Source organism: Hemiscyllium ocellatum, chromosome 3 (genome assembly GCF_020745735.1).
Source record: "Hemiscyllium ocellatum isolate sHemOce1 chromosome 3, sHemOce1.pat.X.cur, whole genome shotgun sequence".
In the NCBI taxonomy this organism is placed as follows: Eukaryota; Metazoa; Chordata; class Chondrichthyes; order Orectolobiformes; family Hemiscylliidae; genus Hemiscyllium; species Hemiscyllium ocellatum.
Window position 1 is genome coordinate 78,301,147 of NC_083403.1, and position 9,820 is coordinate 78,310,966.

The 9,820-nt window shown below is 41.6% G+C and overlaps 1 pseudogene; it reads left to right on the forward strand.

Moving 5' to 3' along the window:
• The first annotated feature begins 8,954 nt into the window (after positions 1-8,954).
• LOC132809359 (U2 spliceosomal RNA) lies at positions 8,955-9,127 on the forward strand (annotated as a pseudogene).
• Positions 9,128-9,820: the final 693 nt, after the last annotated feature.

Consider the following 9,820-nt stretch of genomic DNA (forward strand, 5'->3'; position numbering starts at 1 on the left):
GAACATTAAGCTGCCAGTCCTGCCCAGCCCTGAGCCATGTTTCTGTGATGATATTCCAGTCCAATGTTCCTATCCATGCCCTGAATTTTTCTGCCTCCCTGTTAGGCCTCTTGCATTGAAATAAATGCAGTTTAATTTGTCAGTCCTACCTTGTTGTCTGCTTTGTGCTTGCCTGCCCTCTTTGTTTGAATCACTTCTATTCTCAACTGTACCAGTCTCAGATTGATCTTTTTCCTCACTATCTCCCTGTTATCCACCCTACTAGTTTAAATCCCCCTGAGCAGCTCTAGCAAATCACCATGCCAGTATATTCATCACCTTCCAATTTAGGTGCAGACCGTCCTTCTTGTACAGGTCACTTCTACCCTGAAAGAGATTCCAATGATCCAAAAATGTGAATCCTTCTCCCACGCACCAGCTCCTCAGTCATGCATTCATTTGCTCTATCCTCCTATTCCAACCCTCACTAGCTCATAGCACTGGGACTAATCCAGATATTACTACTCTCAAGGACCTCTTTTTAAAATTCCTACCTAACTCTATATTCTCCCTTCAGAATCTCAACCTTTTCCCTTCCTATGTCATTGGTTCCAATGTATACAATGATCTCCAACTGGTCCCTCTCCCCCTTGAGAATATTCTACACCCTATCTGACACATCCTTGATCCTGGCACTAGGGAAGCAACACACCATTCTGATTTTTCACTGCTGACCACAGAAAGGTCTGCCTGTTCCTTGGACTAGAGAGTCCACCGACACAATTGATCTCTTGGAATCCAATGTACCCCTCATTACATTCGAGCCAGTCTAGATACTAGAAACTTGGCTGTTCGTGTTACATTCCCCTGAGAATCCATCAGCCCCTACATTTTCCAAAACAACATACTTGTTAAAAATGGGGATAGCCACAAAAGACTCCTGCACTACCTGCCTAACTCTCTTACCTTTCCTGGAATTAACCCATCTATGTGACTGTATATGCACATTTTTTCCCTCCCTATGACTGCCATCCATCACACCCCCTCCAGCTCTTGTAAATTCCTCATTGTCTCTAACTGTCTGTCCAAGCAATCCACAAATATTCTTTTGGGAAGGAAACTGCCATCCTTACAGCAATGTGGTTGATTCTTAATTACTACAGGGATATGTAATAAATGCTGGCCTAGTCAGCAATGCTCACAGCCAGGAATGAATAAATAAAAACGCTGCTGCTTTTCATTACAAGTGTGCATCAACAAATCTGGGAGATGCCATGATGCCTATACCCTTGAGACTCTCATGTTCATGCTGGGTTTGAGGAGCCAGATGCCTTAGAAGGATGGTTACTGAGGGATGAGTGTTACCCTGACTATGGCTGATGACACATAACCTTTTGAGACACAGCATAGATTCAATACTGCCCATTCTTCTTCCAGTCCCCTAGTGGAGTGGATAATTGACCTGCTGAAGTTAAAAATCACACAACACCAGGTTATAGTCCAACAAGTTTAATTGGAAGCACACTAGCTTTCGGAGCGACGCTCCTTCATCAGGTGATTGTGGAGGGCTCGATTGTAACACAGAATTTATAGCAAAAATTTGCAGTGTGACGTAACTGAAATTATACATTGAAAAATTGATTGTCTGTTAAGCCTTTCATCTGTTAGAATACAGTGATAGTTTCACTTCTTTCATGTGTAAATCACAAAACCCTTTCTTTTAAAGTTGCATTCTCGGGTTAGCTGTTAACAATGGTGATAGCTAGACAATATGTTGAAGGTGTTAGCCCCCTGTGTTCTCTGTCTATTACCTGATGTTTTGATTGATTTTAATCTAAAAAGTGAGATAACAGAGTTTTACATAAATTCATGCAGTTTTTGAGCTCAGAGTTCTACATGAATGTATGCAGTTTTTGAGCAAAGTGCAATGTAACTCTGCAAGTACAAATTCACCCCACAAAATATATGTGTGCATGTTGATGTTTTATCAGTGACTCCTCGCCATGGGTCCAGAGGAAGAAAATGTCATCAATGCAGGATCTCCAACCAACCAGGTACGTTGATGACATTTTCTTCCTCTGAACCCATGGCGAGGAGTCACTGATAAAACTACACGGTGACTTCAACAAGTTTCATCCCACCATCAAACTCACCATGGACTACTCTCGACTGTCTGTCTCATTCTTGGACACATGCGTCTCCATCAAGGACGGACACCTCAGCACCACACTCCACCGCAAACCCACAGACAACCTCACAATGCTACACTTCTCCAGCTTCCACCCAAAACATATTAAAACAGCCATTCCCTATGGACAAGCCCTACGCATACAGCGGATCTGCTCAGATGAGGAGGAACATGACGGACACCTGGAAGTACTCAAGGATGCCCTCACAAGAATGGGGTACAAAGCTCAACTCAACTCACCAGTTCCGACGTGCCACAGCAAGGAACCGTAATGACCTCCTCAGGAGACAGACACGTGCTGCAACTGACAGGGTACCCTTCGTTATTCAGTATGAATGAGCACCACACAACAATCAACAGACAGGGAGGGTTCCCTCCCAGTTGGGGAACACTTCAGTAGTCCAGGACATTCAGCCTTGGACCTTTGGGTGACCATCCTCCAAGGTGGACTTCGGGACAGGCAGCAGAGGAAAGTGGCAGAGCAGAGGCTGATAGCTAAGTTCGGTACCCACAGGGAGGGCCTCGACCGGGACCTTGGGTTCATGTCACATTACAGGTGACCACCATTGCACTATACACACACACAGATATTCCTACACACACACACACTCTCACATACACACGGACACAGGTACACACAGACGCGCACACAGACACCCACACACACTCTTATAGACACACACACTCCCACACGCACCCCCTCACAGACTTAAGACACACTGCACTCACTACACACACACACACAAAACAATTTCTCACACTCACAACCCCCACCCCAGACAGACAGACACACACAGACAGACAAAGACCCACATGCACACATATATTTTGTGTGGTGAATTTGTACTTGCAGAGTTACATTGCACTTTGCTCAAAAACTGTATACATTCATGTAGAACTCTGAGCTCAAAAACTGCATGAGTTTATGTAAAACTCTGTTATCTCACTTTTTAGATTAGAATCAATCTAAACATCAGGTCATAGACAGATGAAAGGCTTAACAGACAATCAATTTTTCAATGTATAATTTCAGTTACATCACACTGCAAATTTTTGCCATAAATTCTGTTACAATCGAGCCCTCCACAATCACCTGATGAAGGAGCGTCGCTCCGAAAGCTAGTGTGCTTCCAATTAAACGTGTTGGACTATAATCTGGTGTTGTGTGACTTTTAACTTTATACACCCCAGTCCAACACCGGCATCTCCAAATCATGACCTGCTGAAGGTTGGCTCGATTTGGGGTCCTTGCAGTAAACTCTGGACAGAGTGTGCATGTAATCCCAGCATGTTGTGCACTGCACAACTAAAGCTGGCAAAGAGGGGACATCATGGATGCTGACAAGCTGAGAAAAAAGAACTGTCTTCAGAGGAGGAGAAGGTTGAGGGCAGTGAGCAGGAGGAACATCACCTTCTGCGTGATTGAGCACAACAGCATTGGGTGTAACAAGGCAGACAGGACTTAACTGACACCCAAATTAAGTAAATAAAAGTTGATGTGCAGTTGTCATTCAGTGATTGTAAGCTGGTGCTCAAAAGGCAAGCAATTCACTTATGGTGACAGCCATATTTATTTAATGTTTTAAATCACTTGAAGTCTGTCTTGTATACAATGTTCTCACATTGGACAATGATAAGAAGCTGTGCTACAAGGGGTATTGGTGGAAGAATAGCAGGGAATTAGGCAAGGTTGTAAGATGAAATGTAGTTAAGGACAGATCAGCTGTATAGTTTGGTGCTTAAACATCAATATATGTAAGAATGTGCAATCACATGTGCAAGGAAGTGTCAGCCCTGCCACCCAGGAAGTGCCAAAAACATTAGGTTGTGGATGCTATCCCACTAATGTTGTTATCAGTGAAGGGAAACTCCGGACTGCCAGCATTTGGCTGGGTGAATTGCTGCTATTCAAGGATATCCCAGCAGTGACAAGTACTCCAGAGAAGTCAAATAGGAGAATCAGACAATCTTTGGTGGAGCATAGTGTCATCATACCTAATGAAGGGTTTATGCCCAAAGCATCGATTCTCCTGCTCCTCAGATGCCGCCTGATCTGCTGTGCTTTTCCAGCACACACTCTCGACTGTGGTGTCATCAGAGTCTGATACCTCATTAAAAAGAAGTATTTGGGACAGTCACACAAGAAAACCTGCTAGGCCTCATGGAGGGAAATGCTCCATGTAACTCAAGGTGGCAAGAAGTTTAAAAGCAGGGACATTACACTGAAATTGTACAAAATATTACTTAGGCCACAGCTGCAGTATTGTATGCAGTTATGAAATTCACATTGTCGGATGGATGTGATAGCACTGGAGAGGATACAGAGTACACTTACCAGCATGTTTCATGGACTGGGAAGTTTCAGTTATGAAGAGAGATTGGTGGACCACAGTTGTTTTCCTTGGAGTAAAGCAGACTGTGGGGGGACATGATAGAGATGTATAAAATTATGAGGACATCGACAGTGCAGATAGGAAGGAACTTTTCCCCTTGATGAGGAATTAATGATCAAGGGGCATAGATTTAGGTAGTGGGCAGAAGGTTTGGAGAAATGTGTGGAATTCTTTTCCACACAGATAGTGGTAGGAATCTGGAACTCACATCTGTAAGGTTGGTATAGACAGAAACCCTTGTGACATTAAACAAGTATTGAAATGTACACTTGCGATGCCAAGTGTTGAAAAATGGGATTAGAATAATTAGTTGTTTGTGTTCGACAGGCACAGACTCAATGGGCTGAAGCACCTTTTTCTGTGCTGTAGACCTCCATGACTACAAAAATATGACAGCTAATTTCTGGTAAAATTCAACTGCCTGTCCCTACATAGCCTTCATTGTTTGAAGTGCTGCATTTACTATTCAGCTCAAATTTCTGACAAATGAAGAATTATAAAGCATTTACTGAGTGATGACAGGGTGAACAGAGCATTGTATCTCCCGGACTGAAAGACCATTGGGTTGTTTTTGTAACTCTGTAATATGGGCTGATTTGGAGAAATGGCGGTGAGATGGGATGGTTGGTGCACACTTCCTGACATATGTAAGCTGAAGTCCTACAAATCTGGGCAGTAATTTACCCTCTAAGCTAGTAATTTTGCAAGCAAGAAATATGTGTTCATCATGAACAGGCATGTCCTGTTATGAACTTTCAGTTTGTAGTTTTAAAATTATATGCAAACTAGATGTTCAGGTGGTTGATGCAAGTCCTGCAACTTTTGGCAACAGGACTACAGATAGCATCAAGTGCTGCCTGGTGAAGACGACATTAAACATGTGGAACTGCACAGACAGACATTATTTCAGGGTGGACCAACAACTAAAGACAATGGAGATTCCAGAAAGTCTGTCTCCTTGTTTCAAAAAGGGAAGCTACTCATTAAGTCACAATGGCCTCCTCCATCTAAACTAGACTGGGTGACCCTCAGTATTGCTATCCAAGTAGATATGCGATTCTGAGTGATTTCAGGGACTGTACACATTTTACTCCAGGACCAGACAAATCCATCAAAATCATCAGTTGCCAGTCAGAGCCAGGCTTTAAAATGAGCTGCCAGTCATCGAGCAGCCAATGCATTTAACCTCTTCCAGTTTCAATATTCACCGGACAATCAATCTATCAGACACACATCTACAAGAAATCTCTCAACCTGTTGTGAACATTTTGCTTTCCAAAACCACTTTCGTCAATTTTTCAATCAAGTCCATTAAAGATACCACAAGCTTGCCACATGGGAGATGGTAAATCATAAATGAGAGACTGACTTATATTTAATCTGTAAAGAGGGCACTATCTTTATTTGTATCCAGGTTTTGTGTGTTATGTAAGAGAGATCACGTGTTTGTATGATGTTGCATTGATTTGGGGTAAGTGCAAACAATAAATAACTTTCCTTACTCGAAACTCATGAAAGCTTGCAGCTGAATTATTTAATTGGAATGCGTGCTGAGGGTAGAAAAACAAATCTCTTTCTGTACAAAATATATTGATTATGAATAGGAAATGAGTACATATATTTAGTCTGTGAAATTGGTAAAGGTCAAACATTAGTGTGCCCATACTTGTAACAAGCATTACATATTCTGGTTAGGAAGATTTAACGCAAGATTGTGTTCAGGATTGCCACTGTACTTAGAAAACCAAATCTGAAATGCAATCTATCAAAGAGTCCTTAAAGGAGTCATCTGTTATGCAGTAACCAGCAAGGTAGCACATGCTCCACTGGATATAGCTTATGGGTTGGCTTCACTTTCAAAGAACACGAAATGCTGTCAAATGTCATTTTAAAACAACAAGCCCTGCCATTCCTCAAGCAAATACTCCACTACAGCTGAATCCAATTGCTCCCCATTCCAAGATGTCTTCCTTTCTCACTTATTTGAGGGTCTGATTCTCTCAATCTGCAGTTCACTGGAAACAAGACAGTGACCCAATGTTGGAGGCATTTCATACATCACAATCAAATTTCTAGGCTGTGTATGTGCTGGGTATCACTGGAATAAAAAAAATTAATGTAAAATAAATGAATAATTTAAACGTTATCTCATGCTGTGAAATTATTGATACTTTCTGAATTGATGGAGAAACCTCATTAAATTTTTTTGAAGTTCTTAATGACCATCAGTCTGCAGCAAATATAGAATGTACTGAAGCTCAGTGAAAATTTGTGGTGGTACTTTGGATATAAAGGTATTTAAGGGCATAGAATATCACTGGTGTTTCTGGTTTACAGAGAATAGCACAAAACACTGGGCAGAGTGAATGCTTTCTGTATAATTACCATGTTTACACTGAAGTTTCTAATTGGATTGTAGCATTTAATGTTGAACTATGTGTTTATTTGCTTTTCACACAGTGCTTCATTTGAAATAAATCAGCTTGAGTTACAGTGATCTAGAAATTCATTGAAGTGCCTGTTTTATTGCTGTAAGAGGATGATCAAGCATCTAATATGGCAAGCATTTGTGCCACACATACTGTTCCTGAGCTAAACTGGTCACCATCATGGTAAAGGCTTGGGCATTGGTACACAAAAAGAATGAAAACACTGTATGAAAAATACATCATATTAATTAAATGGGCAAAAGCATTGAGAACCTATATTCAGAATGAAAAACAACACATAAATAGGAAGATAATCTGAAATTCTTGGTATACAGAATCTCCTGGACAACAATGCGCTGCACTATGGTTACTCTGACAATATCAAAGGATATACAAATTAATGTTTGCAAAAAGTCCCAAAAATCATCCTTTCTTCTTTGTCAATACCATTAGTACTTGAGGCAAGTTATTCTTCAAAGAGGAATTAAAATGGAACTCACTGAGACAGAAACATCAAAAAACAAATTGAATATCACAACAGTACCATTAGCATGAGAAAGAAAAATAGAAGCACAAGATCACCTACACAACATTTTAAATTCCTGAAACACATGTAAAGAAATAGGAAGAAATTGAAGAAATGATTAGATCTTAGACATTTCAATGTTTATGCCAATTAGTAAAGAAAAACTTTGCATTTTTACTGCCCCTTTCACAATCTTAGGATGGTATAAAATCCTTTACAGCCAATGAATTATTTCAGAAGAGTAGTCACTGTTGTAACAAATATGGCAGCAAGATCCTAAAACAGAAATGTGGAGGTGACCAAATATTTTGTTTGCTGTTAAAATATAAGTGGTTGAAGGTGAAGAATACATTTTATCTATGCTAATAGGGGGAAACATTCTATTCTTCCTCAAATAAACCCTTTTACAGCCATTGGAGTGAGTAGGCATGTCCTCGGTTGAATGTCTGCTTGCTGACAGCAATGCAATTTCTCAGTATCGCACCAGGATCTAGAATGGAGTCTGGCTCAAATTTACAACCTTCTGAGTGAGAGTTGTATAGCAAATTGCTCCATCTAACAAGAATCACAAAGGCCACACCATTTCTATCATGGCTTTTAGGAGTGCATGTCAACAGGAAAAACATTCAATTTGAGGCATTAGAAGAGATATTTGGGCCTTCAGCAATTTATTAAGAAGGAGTATTGATCAGATGAAAATGGAGCAGATAAACTGCACGGAGTGGCACCAATGGTAATTAGTGGTCTCCCTCCATTCTTTATCAGCTGGTGACATTATAGAATAATGATGTCATATAGAGTTTCTTGTTACCTTCTGCAGTGGCATCGTCACAACCTATATCTACAACTTAGAAAAAGGTATCATGTAAACAAAGCCTGAAGGATATAATTTACATTTTGATTCGTGGAGAATATCATATCAAAATAACAATTTGGGCTGCACAGTGGCACAGTGGTTAGCACCGCTACCTCACAGTGCCACAGACCCAGGTTCAATTCCCACCTCTCTGTGTGGAGTTTGCACATTCTCCCCATGTCTGCGTGGGTTTCCTCCAGGTGCTCCAGTTTCGTCCCACAATCCAAAGATGTGCAGGTTAGGTGAATTGGCCAAGCTAAATTGTCCGTAGCGTTAGGTGAAGGGGTAAATGTAGGGGAATGGGTCTGGGTGGGTTGCACTTCGGCGGGTCGGTGTGGACTTGTTGGGCGGAAGGGCCTGTTTCCACACTGTAAGTAATCTAATATAAGTCAAGTTGGGGTTCTGGCGTTCTAAACCATTCACATTGCTAATTCAACATTGAATAGCCCCACACAGAGTTTTACCAGTATAAAGATGACAAACTGCAAATGTGTTGCTGGTCAAAGCACAGCAGGCCAGGCAGCATCTCAGGAATAGAGAATTCGACGTTTCGAGCATAAGCCCTTCATCAGGAATAAGAGAGAGCGCTTCTCGGCCTTTTGGCTTGGAATATGTGTAGTTTCTGTTCTTATCAGTTTAATCGCTGATATCTCCCAAAGGTGAGAGTGTTTGTATTAAATGGATTTTTGGAGCAGGGAGATGGCTTAAGGGCTTGCTCTGTCCTCTCCATGGGTAAGGTTTTTTTTCTCTCCCCTTATTTAAACGCGGGCTCCGAGTTTCAGGCCTCAGTCTCTCGGAAGACTTCGCGACGGCTGGTGGGTAAGTTTGGTCGCTTATTTATTAGTTAAAAATTTAAAGTTTTCCTTCAAAAAAGCGGTAGCAGACCCGGAAGGCGCGCTAGGTTACCTGGGTAAGGTTTTTTTTCTCTCCCCTTATTTAAACGCGGGCTCCGAGTTTTAGGCCTCAGTCTCTCGGAAGACTTTGCGACGGCTGGTGGGTAAGTTTGGTCGCTTATTTATTAGTTAAAAATTTAAAGTTTTCCTTCAAAAAAGCGGTAGCAGACCCGGAAGGCGCGCTAGGTTACCTGGGTAAGGTTTTTTTTCTCTCCCCTTATTTAAACACGCAGGCGAGTCACCCGAGGCACTACACGAGTAGTGCCTCCCACCCTTCCACCTCCTCTAACCTAATAATAAGACCAATTGTGACTAGCGGGTAAGTGCTGCATTTTCCTCGTTTGTTTCTTTAGATTTAGTTGGTTTTGGTTGTTGTTTTTTTTAAGGAAAGCTTACTTTTAGAGGGATGGCAGTGCAGAGAGGGCAATGTTCCTCTTGCAACATGTATGAGGTGAGGGAAGCCATTAGCGTCCCTGCTGAGTACACTTGCAAGAAGTGCACCCATCTCCAGCTCCTCCAAACCCGTGTTAGGGAACTGGAGCTGGAGTTGGATGAA